Below are 13,477 nucleotides of genomic sequence, written 5' to 3'. Positions count from 1 at the left end.
TCTTCTTTCTTTAAAAAATGAAGTGCAGGTTCATTGCTTATTTGTATCTTGAGAGATCAGAAGAAAACAACAGTGTTACGTCAAATTTGTATTTATTCTTTTTGTATATATGTCACAATAATTTTCCATAATCTGAAGATACCAGTTTTATTGATGTCATGCAATAACTTCCTATTCAGGCTAAATATATTTGTATCAGTTTTTGTGCTACTATGCTTTTTGTGTGATAGAGTAATTTGATGGAAATTACTTAATTATAAGTATAAAGTTAGTAGTGTTAAATAGTGCAAAAAGTCTGAACACTAAAGCTAGCAGCATTAATATAATGTGACCCTATTTTTTCATTTAGTAATAACATGATTATTATTGCAATTTCAATGCATTCAAAATAAGAGGCTGCAGGTCTGAAATGGGTTCAATGTTTTTGAAAGCTGTTAAAATAATGATAGAGATTTCGGAAGGGAAATATATTTTACAACATATGGGTGGTCTGGGAATAAATTCTGATTGTAAGAGTACAAAATACATATTTACTTTTAAGAAGACAAGGGGTCCAAATCTTATTTGAATAAGTATCCAGCTTGTCACTGTCACATTCTATTGGTATTAATGAATGCTATTTTTTTGACAGTTACATTGCACAGGAAATAGCTACTTTTCCTACTGACATTAAAGAATATATTTTCTAAAGTGTCAGAGATATTTAGTTCTATTGAAATTCAATTGTTTTCACAATTTTGAACCATACCCCTTTAAATTGGTTGTTCAGGGGCAGTTTAGCACAAAGGCAGATTTACATTCACGTTTTCACCCTTCTTTGCATCCTCATCCATCAAGTTCAGATCCTCTGAGTTTTTATTGTATTTTTATTAAAATGTTAATATGTAATCTGAGAGTGCAAAAAGCTCGAATATGTGAAAGGAAATAAATCACTGCCACCTAAAATATTATTCTGAGGAATTGAAAAGAGGACACGGATCTTTTGCTGCTTCTGTGCAGATGCTGACTTTTAGAAGCTGATGCTATTACTTAGCATCTGCTGTATGTGTCTGTATCTTGAGCCTGGTGGGTTATTATTTTCCCATTATAGCTGTGTTCCTGGGTTGTTCTAGAATAGTAACATAGTTTTTGCAGACTGACACCACAAATTATGTGGCAGTATTAAACTATCTTTACTCTTGGTGTTTGAATAACAGAAGGACGTCAATAAAACAGATGAAAGTTGAGGTTTATGGAGACAGTTCCAGCTAGAAAGGCAGAATGATGTGTTGCATATTCAACAGCAGGCGCAGTGTTCCCATGAAAATGAATATTCAGGGGTGTCTTTATTAATGAAACAGGATAAAGTTAAATGGAAAAACAACACTTTTTTTTCTGAAAAACAAGTAATTTCCTGGGTGTGTAGGCAGCTCCTACTACTGCCTTTCTTTCCATTACTCCATTTTGTGCAGTCGATTTCCAAACTCTCTTTGTAAGATGATTGCTCTTGGAATGAGTGTCTCCTAATGTTTGTGGCTTGACATTTATGTTTGATCTCTGAGGTTGCTTCAGAAAGTTTAAAAATTAATAAATACTCTATTTTCAATCCTCCAAATAAGGTTTTTCTTTTAAGCCAGGTTGCTTGGTGGAGTCCAGGTGGACTGCACTGACGCATCTGTGTTTATCAAACTGCTGTGCAACTTGTTGAAAAGAGAGCAGACTTTTAACAGGACTGACTTGCTAGGAAAACATCCATTATTATTTTTGACTGCTGACTGGCATTGATGATATTTGAATCTCTATTGCCCAGTACAAGTTAACTGTTCCAGGCTTTGCAGAAGTCTGACCAGTTTTTAATTCCCCAGGCACAACTTTTATTGCTTACAGCATTGTGGTAACACTGAGAAAATTTTGTACTTGGAGTTTCCTTAGATTTTTGGGCTTGTAAAGAAATTTCTAGTAGTTCAGAGAGCTTCTCAGCCAATTTTCTGTGCCTGTTGACTTGAAACTAGATGCTGCCATGCATCTTCTTTCATTACAGGCCATACAATTCTGTTCTCCTTTAAATGTAGCATAAAAAATTTAGAAGCAGATATTAATTTTATGAATTGGTATTTGTACTACCTTTTTAAGGCACCTGGCATATGCCTTGCTTTCAGAATTTGTTTTTAAGAGCATGTTGTTGTCTGTGACCCCATTGCCTATTTGATTGATTCCCTCAGTGTCTATTATCAGCCACAGGCATTATAAATATTGTAACGTGGGTATTAACCTTTTGCTTTGTGCCTTTTTTTAATGCTGGTACATTTTATTGATGATTAATAATTAATAAATGTCTGTTTTGTTTCCTTTATTTTCAAATCTACTGCATTGCTGGCTTCCAGTAAGATTTTTTTCCAGTGCTTTCAATTTGAAATGTAGTATTCTTGGCAGGGATGTTTTTACTATTATACATACATAGGAAGGGAAAAAGGAAAAGGTTTTGGGGGATGGCTACTTAAAAATTCTTGTGTTTTTTAAAATATTTTATTTTTTTAAATTTCAGAAGAAAGAAGTTACAAAGTACATTGGATTAAATAAATATTGTATTAAATCAAGATAATACAAAAATAACACAAACCCAAAAAGAAGCAACTGCTCTATTAAAATAAATATCCGAAAAATAGGCTGATTATACAAGAGAGGTTTTATTCAGGGGTAAAAGAGTAAAGTTTTCAAGATTTTTCTCTATTTTTAGTTTTAAGTTTCAACTTCCTAACTAAGCACAGAAGTCATGAAAATGAAGAAAAGGTGAAGCAATTGAATAATTTGAAAGTGAAACATTATGTCTCATCTTGGAATCAGGAGGGAATCCAAGGAGCTATTTGATTTAGACTCTCTTTCAAAATCCAAGGAACTATTTGATTTAGACTCTCTTTCAAGTTTATTAAATAGGATTTTTGAGTTTTGGAACTTGCACTGGAAAGAGTTCTAGCTGATGTTACAACTGCTTGCTCTTTTTAAGGCATTGTGCTTCACCTTGGAGGAATTTAAGGCAAGGTCACATGATTGGGAGCTGGCCAGAGCTGATTTATTACATGGGTTGTTGTCTTGTGTTTCAAGATCTGTGGAGAGCAAGACTTGCTAATTATATATCTTAACTTAGATTGAAAAGAAATATTTAATATTACTTTAATCAGAAATACCAGATGAAGTTTTACAAAAAGCAGATTTAGTTAGAGTGGCATTCTGTGGTATCAGCAATCTTTCATTGTGCATATGTGGCCCATATGGCAAGGCCAGGCACTTATCAATGTGAGGAACACCAGCAATCTATTATTCACACTGGAAGCTCAGTTTGTTCCCAACTTTAAACCACTCTTCTGGAAATTAACTTGGTCTTCCTGAGCTGACAGTTGTAGAGGGACTGGTATGTGTAAAAGCAACTAAGGGCCTGTTTCCTATACATTGATTTAATTATTCCTTTTGGTCTTATATCTCTAAAACATACCTGGCCATACTTAAACTTGCTTACAGTTTAGCTGTACACCAGGAAAAAAAAGGTACTTGGCTTCCCTTGGCGAGGCACTCCCTGCAAACCTCCTGTGTTTGTCCTCATCTTCTGTCCCATGCTTCCCTTCTGGTGCCTCTTTCTAGAACTGAAATTGTGTTCTCTGGATTTTAACACAGGGCATTCTCCTTTCTACTGTTCTGACAGGAAACACATTCAAATCCTCATGATAAGTTTTTTTTTTTTCATCTTTTATAGGAAAATTTTCTGATCCAAGTGATTTCCCCCCTACTTTTTATAATTTCTTTCCTATTCCTGTGTGTTAATTTTGATGCAATTTCTCACATTTTTCCTTTTGAAAGAATTGAATCTGATATAGGAACCCTCCACGTGGTCACTCCAATGAAAAGCAACATGGATCATGCCCTTAGTTTCTCTACCTGGAGTTCATCTATCTGGTTTTGGTCTAAAAGGCCACCAGACCCACATCTAAATAGTATAAAAAGCCTCAGGATCAGTTAATACAAAGCAAATGAAATATTTAGTTATAAAATACATGGAGGCACAATATTCCAATAATGCATTATACCCCAGGAGAGGCTATGACTAGTCCTGTAAAAAGAAAAATATAACTGTTTGTTAATAAAACACTGTCTATCTTCACTCTTGAAGTGTTTAAGTCTAGATACTTGGTTCTTTTGCTTGGTTATTTTTTTCCACTTGATTTTGGAAACAAATCACATGCAAACCAGCAGTTACTAAGTTGCATAAAGTTTACAGAGTGACAGAAACACTGCTCCCTCTACTATTGCAAATAGCAGTTTCTGTGTTTCAGTGCTGAAAGTTTCCATTTCAAAATACTTTTAGAAACATGCAAAGGAAAACAATTCAATTTTCTAGAATTTTTCCAAATGTAATATTTCTCAATAGCTTCATGCAGTTCAGAAATAGAATGACATATTTGCAATACACTCAGGACATGAAAAAAAATTAAAGATATTATGGGATGGCTGAAATAAGGAGAACTTGATCTCCTTGTTTGGAGTAGATATTATTTCTGAGAAATAAGAGCATGAGGAATGCCATCTGGCCTATGGAAATCAGCCATTGAAATGATTACAGTATCAAAGAAAGCAACCTACTAACTTTTAGCATTGTAATGTATATCATTGATATACCTTCAAACAGGGTGGCAAACCAAAGGGTTTTTCAGAGCAAGAAAATTCTCCATTGAGAGAAACAAAATTCTCCTGTTCCATCACTGGCTCCTGGTCTTGATGTAAAAATCTTAGCAGTGCAAAGCTGCTGCTGAGTTACCATCCCAGCCTCCCCTGTGATGGAATTTTGTGTTGACAGGTGCAAATGTAAAACCTCCCACAGACTTTCAGTGATCTGTTCCTTAGGTAGCTGGGGTTTCTCTTGGCACTTAAAGAACCCTGTATTCTTCTCTGGAGATATCAAAATATTGACTGTGACAGCAATACATATACCACAAGCTGTACAAACTGAATTTATGTCACATCACCTGCGAGAGGTGAAACAGAGCCTGATAACCATACTGAGCATTTCCAGCTGTGGGAAAGCCTTTCTGCTCTGCTGAGAACAAGGAATGTCCCGATGGTTTGGAAATTATTAGAAAATAATTATCATTTTAGAGTGCAAGGCTTTTAACTTAGCCTGGTGAATGTGTGTCTGCCTCTCCCAGAGATGATGACAAACTTTAACCAAAGAGAACAAACTGATTCTGCTTGTCCTACCTGGGTAATGTATCTGTGCCCAGGAAAGGGTGTTACTCAATCTTTCTCTGTTATTTACCCTCCTGACAGCCATTTCATTTATATACAGAAAAAAAGGGAAGTAAACAAAACTGTTCTCATTAATTTCACACTGGACTTTGGGAAATGAGAGAAGTTTTCAAGTGTGACCTTCATTTTTAGGTTGCCTGTGCTTTACAGCTATCTAATATTAGCCATTTGCTTTTTCTGGTTTCAAGAGAATTGGACACCGGCTTTTTCTACCAATTACTACTGAAAATAAACTCTAGATTTGTCTCAAAAAAGAACCCCTCTGGAAACCAAGTAATGAAATTTGAGACATTTTTGAAATATGACTTTTAATTTCCTGCACTTCAATGTCCCCATCTGTACAATGGCCATCACAGCTGGATGTTGAGGAGGCTTGTCAGCTTAGTAATAAACTGGAAGGAAGTCATTAATACTGTTCTCAGATTGCACCATGAAAATTCAGAGAGTAAAAGTCCACGGTAATTCCATTTCCCCCATGGAGCTCTTTTCCTGCTGCCCTGTCAAGGGAAAGACTGAATTTCTGTCGCCCTTCAATGGGCTTGCCTCGAAATCTCACAGATATTGGGTGCTGTGCAGAAACTCAATCTCCGTGGCAGTTCAGTGCCACTGGTGACTGTAATGTTTGTCAGCACAACCTTAAGGGATCTGTACTGTCCACTAAAGGATCCAGTGGAAATGATGGATATCTGCTCACACTGCACATCTCCATCTTTTCAGGGCCATCCATTCAGCATGTGTGTAGAAAACAAGGAATATATGTTAGCAGAGTGGCCTCTATCAATTACACAGAACTGGGGCTCTCTGTGGGGAGCTTTTCCAGGCCCATATCTGTCCCCTAAAAATGGTTGGAATGTTGGTCACGTAGAATCTACTGTGTGTCCAAAAATGTCCCACTGTGAACTTGCTGGGCTGGCTGTCAAATACATTGAACTCATCTAATTGGAATACTGGCACTGAATAGTAAATTCCTGGGTCTGTATTTACCTTTGGAGTGTCTAATTAACTCTGTGTGAGGTTGGTCCTTCAGGCTTCAGGATTGTAGGAGCTACAAACAAATTCCTTCATTCTCTGTTAAATTCTGTGAGTTCTCATTTTAAAAATTATTTTTTGTGTGTTGAAATTTAAATAATTTGAACCTCAGACAGACTTTGGATTTTACATAATTTTCTCAATGAGTTTTGATGAAGCAGTGAGCTTGCAAAAAAGGTGAAATTGTTTAGCTGACCAGCCTGTGCAGACCTGTTTTTGAAACTTTTTCTTCAGCAGCTGAAGTTTTGTGGAGATTTTGATGATACAAGTGAAAGGCACCTTGTCCATGCACCAGGGCAGCTCACAGGGCTTTGCTGGGAGCTGCAGACGGAGGCAGATTGTACAATGCTGGACAGCTTCCAAGGCATTTCCTTCTGTGCACCTGTGCTCCAGGTACAGTGACCCATTCTTTGCCAATATTACATGGAGTTAATTTACATGGAACTCCATTTACAAAAGATTAGGTTTTCACACTCTTGATTGATCAGCCTCAGGTCTCTCAAAAGTATGGCATTCTTGGTAATGTATCTGCTTATACTCACAGTAATATAGGTTTTTGGTCATTAATAGTTTCTGATTGATGGCTGAAATAGCCTGAATTTCAGATTTCTGAACTTTACAAACTGTACTGGGAAACTGCATGGAGAAAAATTTCCAGTTCTAAGATAGGATTACAATACTTTGACAAATAAAACAAAAAAAAATAGCAGAAGAAACAGTTGCCTTCTTTTTATTACACATTTGACTCATTATGTTATTGCCTGGAAAACCAGCAATAACCAAACAATATCGAGGACAGCTTTACACACATTTACCCTCTTATGTAGAGTGACAAGTATATTTATGTTTAGGGTATTGATTCTCTGGATTTATACAAAATAATCCCCCCCCCCATATGTTTGTTGGTGACTGTGATAGTTCTGCCATGATCAATATCTAAGCAGTGTTTATTAATTTCTGACTAAATTTCATGAACCTATCTCTGTTGATAACAGATATGCTGCAACTGGGATACAAAAGGAAAGATTACATGCTTGTCCCTGCTATTGCATGGTGGGGTAAATGAGCTCCAGTGGGTGGTGGAGCTGAACCCACCCAGTCTGACTATAATTGGTGATATAAACCAGGTAATTAGAGCCATGGTAATTGGAGATGTGGAAACCTCTCTAGCAGGGGGACACATTTAAGTGGTTGTGCCTTTGGACTCTCTGTAAGGAAACTGCTTGTGGAAAGAAGAATGTATTTTAATAGCATCAGATTTCATAAAAACAAAAAAAAAGCCATTTGTCCATCAGGGAATAGGATGTTATAATTCATATTCTGAAAGCAGTGCTGAATTTTAGATCCATATTTGGATCAAAATCTAGCACCATCTATTTCCATTTCAAAGCCTGATTAGATACATAACCAGAGCACTAGCAAATCTACTGATATTACAGCAGTTACTGATTTTTTATATTTGCACGATTTCAGAGTAATCTCAGGGACAATAAAATGTGAAAAGAGAGGCACTGTGAGTGACTTGAGGTCATCATGGTGGTGCCAGTTAGGAAAAACAGATAGATTTTTTTAATATTGCATTTTATAGGCAGTTGAAAGTGCTCCCAAACAGCTTCACTCATGAATACAATTCTCTTTTTAATAACCTGTGGACTTCCAGAAAGCAATGGGAACAGCACGGTTTTTCTGGAAATGCATTTCTAGGCAAAGCATAGTGATGTATTCACACAATATTTTTGTAACACAGGAAGAGCTACAAGAGAGTAGCACAGGAACACTGTTCTGAATTGCTTCTCCCCCTATCTAAGATGTGAATGAATAATAACCCCACCATTTTTTAAGGATTACTCCTGATTTGGATGATCAAAAGAAGTTTTTATTTTTAATTTAGGACTGTAGTTCAAAGTTAAAGTTTATATAAAAGGTTATGATAGATTGGTGTTTGCTTTATTCCATCTGTTAGTATCAGTGTGTAGCAGGTTCATTCTGAGTTTAGGCAGAAAATTCCGGCAGTGAAATCTCTACTGTGCTTTGTGTTTTATAAGTAGGAAAAAAAAACCTAAGTAAAAGCAAGTGCAGAGTAAGAGCCTCATGAAAGATATCTGTTCTGAGGAGATGACCCTGTTACCAAGTAAGGTGGGGAAAGGATGGCATCAGTTGCAACACAAGTACTTATTGAGGGAATATTACAAATGACAGAATCCATGAGACAGGACCTTCTGCTTAGGCTGCCAGTCAAGCTTGTCTAATGGTAGGAGAAATGGGAGAACAAAGGCCTGAATTTAAAGGAGGCTTCAGCAAAACAATTGCAGTAGTCAATTACTTTAGCTGAAACAGGGTGATAAGAACCAAAAGAGTGAATGCTTGCAGGTTATTTTGATACTTTAGAGTTGTAGTTTCTTCTTTTACACATCTTTCTCATCCAAAACCTTAGTCACAAAAGACATTTTCAAGATTTTTCTTCATTCCTGGCTGGAATGAATCTAAATATTTATGTGAAAGATATATTTATATGTCAGAGGAAAGGTAGACTGAAGCCTGTTTACAGAAGATTAATTTTTATAGCACAATAAATCTTGTCTTTGTTTTACAGACAAAATTAACTGGAGTTGTTTGCCTAGAATCCAGGTCTAGAAAAATCTCAAAGATTTTCCTTTATAATTAGTGTGCTGACTGTGGTGTATCTGTTATTTTATGAATAATTTATTTAGATCTGGAGTTCCACTCTATATTTTATTGTCATTTGGGCAAAAGTAGTAATTTTTCAAAATGAAAAACTGGTCAGATGGTTAAAATCTGGGTTTTTTCCTGGCTTAAATCACTCTGGATGCTCTAAGTCCATGTTATGGCCCTTGACTCCACTGTCTTGATATGCAGAATTTGCACTTCATCTGTGCAGCCTCATTGCCTTGAGATTTTGCCTGAAAATTATAATTGAAAGGTGCTGGAAACCCAACCTGGGCACTGATTATATGTGACAAGCAGGGTAGAAATGGGCTTCCACTCTAGATCTGTGAGCCAGTAAGAATAAAAACAAACTACTCTTATCTTCAGCAATGCTGCGGAAATCACTGAGTATCTAAAGCAGTTTTACTGAATTTATAGTTTTGGATTACAAGTTTTTCTTTTAACTTTTTTTTCCCCATAAAAGTTCTGCTGTTGGGACACAAAAAAATTTCACATTTCCAAATGGGAATATTTTACATAAGAAGGTCCTTCAAAGCAGGGCAGTGTCTTGCACACCTGCAAAATATTGTGCATGCAGAGGCTTCCCTGCTCATGACAGCTCCTGGGTTAGTCCAGCCCTGGAGCTGCAATGCACTTACAAATGAGATCATTCAAAATTGCATCACCTGCCTCATTGCACTCACTGCTATTGGGAGACTGCATGTTTTGCATGTTGTACAGCACAAAACCCCTGGTGCAGGGAAGGCAGGTCAGGCCTGACCCACACACCTTTTCCACTCTGAAGGTGCAGAGAGGCACTGGGACCTTAAATGAAACCCACCAACTTGGTGCAGTCCATCCCAGGATGGAAATGCAGCTCCCTGTGCTGGTTTATGCGACACTGCTCCCACAAATGCATCCTTCTGAAGTAAATGCTCTTTTCTACTAAAACCACTAAATAACTATCAAATGGCATCATTCACTCTATGAAGGATACTTAAGGGAGTGGATCCTCATTCATACAACTTTGATTTTTAGATCATTATATGTGAAGCTCATGAATCTTTACCAAACTGCTTCATTCACTGAAACCCAGAATTGATTTCTTTTTTTCACGGTGAGGCTTGTGCTGAACAGATCAATGTTTAAGCATGTCTGAAAACAAGGGTCATAAATCACCTACTTTTGTACAAACACTTGGGATTTCAGTAGCAGGTTTTTAAAGCCTGTAGGGCTAATGTTACATAAGGGGTATATCTAGTTATTATGCTGCATTTTCCTCTACTAATATCTATGTGTGCAACTAGGAGAGGTTTCACTTGTTCTATTATTTTGTTTTGGCTTAAGATATTTACTGGCTTTTATTAAAAAGAAAAACAATGGAAAAATAAATCAGATTTTTTTTTTTTTAGTTTTTATGAAGTGTTATGTATGTCCTTTATGAAATTTAGCATTTACCTTATGTTGGTTTAAACAGTTACTTAATTTGTATTTCATTCCCTCCTAAATACCTTGCTTGGAGTAAAAGCTTCACTATATTAGATGTGATGGAAATGTGAAGGAAGAGGACAATCTGGTTTTACCATCTGCTACTTGGTCTAGTGTATATGACTTATATGGGTCAGTTTATGCAGCATATACAGTTCCTGTCATATTAAAAGCAGTGTTTCTTATTAATTAACTACACACATGGAAGCCCTTGCCTAATGTCTTAGAGCTATAAGTACTGCTGGAATGGTTCTTGGAAAGAGTCTGCTCTCTGTGTAGGTTGTTTTGTGTGAGTTTGTGTCTGTAGGGAAGAGTTTGTGTCTGCAGGTTCAAATGCATTGTGGGAAGGAGCAAAAGAAAATGACAATTACATCTCTATGAATATGGATATGTTCATGTACAGCTGGTCAATTTGTTTCTCTTCTGAGAAATGAACTCTAAAGAACAGATTTTGTAAGACATCTCCCACAGAATTCCCTGCTCCAGGGTGGCTGGCTTCCCTTGGGGGTTGTGCTGCTTGGGCTCTCCAGGCAGCTCTGCCATTGACTCAGTGACCAAACTTCAATAGCTTGCACTTGTGTTTCAAGATGTTAATAATGCATAACTGTGCTTTTTCTGGTGGGTAAATTGAGATAATGGTAACTTAATTTGATGTCATTGAGCAGATTTATAGGATTTTGCATAATTGCAAAAGAAGCAAGTTGCCCATGCTCTGGAATTGGAGAAGAAAGTTTTCCTTGTTTTGAGAGTCATCTTCTGTATTCACAAATTAGAGATTGTACTTAACTTTGTTTGGTGCCTGACTTGTAACTCCTCAGCTGATGTAATTTTCTAGGACTGTCTTATTTCATTTTTTAGGTTGTTATTTTATTTTACCCACACTCTTAATGAAACAAAGTTTTACTTTCTAATAGAGCTCAAGTTACATAGAAAATCTTTAAACAATATGGATAGCAAAAGTTAATTATGCAAATAATTCAAGTGCTCCACTGAGACCTTGAGAGAGTCAGACTCAATTAATAAGTAACAATTGAAACCTCATAGTTCTTATTGCGTTTCGTTTTTACTTGGAAAAATAGTTTTTGAATGAAAATGGCAATTATTTAATATTTAGTTTTAATTTCCATACAGACTCAGTGTACCCAAATAGGAACTTCCAGGCTGTGAATAAGCAAAATGAACTATGAACTTTACTAGTCTAAAAACTCAATAGCTTACATATTCATGAGGTTTATTATTATTACCACTGATGGATAACATTGCCCATTTAATTCACTTCCCACCTCTCTCTGTGAGTCTCCAAGTCAAATCCCTTGTGATCTGCTCTGTAGGATATAGGGAGTGTTTTTCAGGTTTATTGAAGAACAGAGTAACTAGCCTTTTATTTATTTGGCCCATTACAATGCCTTTCATGTTGCTTATTCATATTAGTTATTTACCAGGTCCATTAACACATTTGTCTTCTGAGGATTAAGCTTAATAATCGGGAAATATGTTTTCTGAGTAGTTTACTGAATGTATAGTTTTTAATGTATAACGTGTAATTTCAAGGACTGGAATGATTACAGAGAATTACCTTAAATCTCTTGGAACAGAGAGTATCAGTGTTCTTCTGAAGTCAGTATTAAGTATCACTGGTGTCTAAAGGTAAACCCTGTATGCTCACAATGCTGATTACAGGCACCTCGAGTTCCAGGGGGTTATAGGATTCAGGTTTGAAAGTGGAGAGAGATCATTGGTAGCTGAATAGAGGGTAAAACAGCCTGTCAGCAACTTTGTGTGATGGCAGAGAGAAGAGAGGGAGTTTAGGAACGTTTGTTAGGGTGCAGGAAAGACTGCCTGATCCATAAGGCCAGGGAGCAATTCCACACCCAGCAGGGCAGGGGTAAGTTACTTGTTTTTTGTGAGACAAGGGTCCTGACAGTGGTACCAGCCCATTACTTTTCTGAACACATTTTCTCATTATTGGCCCTGAACTAACCAGCTCCTCTGGATTGCCTGTGGGTTGGTGCAGTAAGAGAGACACAATTCCACTCACTCAGAGGGTGGCTGAGATTGGCTCATGCAAAGGTCTGCACCACTCTGCCCAGCCTGGAAACAATCTGCAGAATTGTGTAATGCAGAATTTCCACATTGAAAAGTTACCCATGTATGAACTTCAGGTACCCCTGGAGTATTTCAGGTTTTGCTTCTGTTGCTTTTGGCTGTTTCCTTTAAAGCCTCTTTATTTTATATGTGTTTGTCTAAACAAGATGTAAATCAATTGATAAACCTCTCTGACTCTCTTTTTACAAAATGGCTTCACTGTTTGTATGAATAGATTTAGTATAAAAATTTTGAAGAGATTTAACTTGTTTTCAAATTGATATTTGAGAATACCTATATGTTTGTTTAGATCAACAGACAAAGCAGAAGAATCAGCAATTGTAGTTTGGTCTTCATGATACCAACCCCCCACCCCTTCCCCCAGAGTGTTGTTTCCACAGTCCATCAAGATGAGAAATGAAATTGAAACTTAACTGGAAATGACAAAGATGCTCTTGGAGATGAAATCTGATGAAAATCCATCAGACTGGCAGAGGCAGATTGTATTTCAGAGAAGTTCACCTGTCTGAGCTAGGACTCTGATTCTGCAGACAATGACAAAATGCTGGGTCTATTATTTGCATATTTTTATTAGAGATGAAGCTTGCCAAGTTTATACATCCTCTCAAATTATATCCTGTGACAGAAAACCTGAAATGGGAAACAGTATGATTTTGTGATTTGAGTGTCACATGTAAAATGGCTACTTCCAGAAATCTCTGTTTGGGTATCTTGCAACAGGTGGATTTTTGCTTCAAATAGCAGTAATTAACTTTGATCAACTGTTGCTGTGCATAGAACTTTCATCTGACATCTGTGGTTTTTTACATAAAGATATATTCTAGTAGTGAAGGAAAGGTTACTCATAGGGTCACATTCAGGATGATAGCAATACTGGTATTAAAATCACAGGTTAAGGAATAATGTGGCAACT

Source organism: Agelaius tricolor, unplaced genomic scaffold (genome assembly GCF_023055355.1).
Source record: "Agelaius tricolor isolate 1412-34295 unplaced genomic scaffold, bAgeTri1.0.p SCAF_16, whole genome shotgun sequence".
NCBI classification, from domain to species: Eukaryota; Metazoa; Chordata; class Aves; order Passeriformes; family Icteridae; genus Agelaius; species Agelaius tricolor.
The sequence above is the reverse complement of the archived record's forward strand: the minus strand, read 5'-3'. Positions refer to the sequence as shown.